Below are 499 nucleotides of genomic sequence, written 5' to 3' on the forward strand. Positions count from 1 at the left end.
ACTTACAACCCAGGCTGGAAAAACCACCCAAACTTTGGGTGGGGAAACCAGCAAACCTAACCACAAAACCACAAACCTTACAACCCCAACCAACATAACAATTTCACATACCAAAACTCCAACCAAAGATCATACCAAGCCACACAAAACACTTACTCCCAACCACCATATCATGGCAAAAATAATCAACCTGCCCAACCTAATCCGAACCAACAATTTCAAGATCAATTAAACAGGATAGAAGGAATGCTTGCAAACATGGGTCAGGACATAAGTGAGTTGAAAAGCTTTAGGGATGATGTGAGATCTACCTTAAGGAACCATGGTGAAAATCTCAAGAGGATGGAGTCTCGAGTAGGAGAGCTATCTCAACAGGCCCCCAAGTCAACTGCAGTGTTCCCTAGTGACACAGAAAAGAATCCTAAAGGGGAACAAAAGGGAGTGAGATGGAAAGAATGCAAGGCTATCACCATATTGAAGGAAGTCTCAGAAGAAGAAG

This window comes from Arachis duranensis, chromosome 10 (genome assembly GCF_000817695.3).
Source record: "Arachis duranensis cultivar V14167 chromosome 10, aradu.V14167.gnm2.J7QH, whole genome shotgun sequence".
Classification (NCBI taxonomy): domain Eukaryota; kingdom Viridiplantae; phylum Streptophyta; class Magnoliopsida; order Fabales; family Fabaceae; genus Arachis; species Arachis duranensis.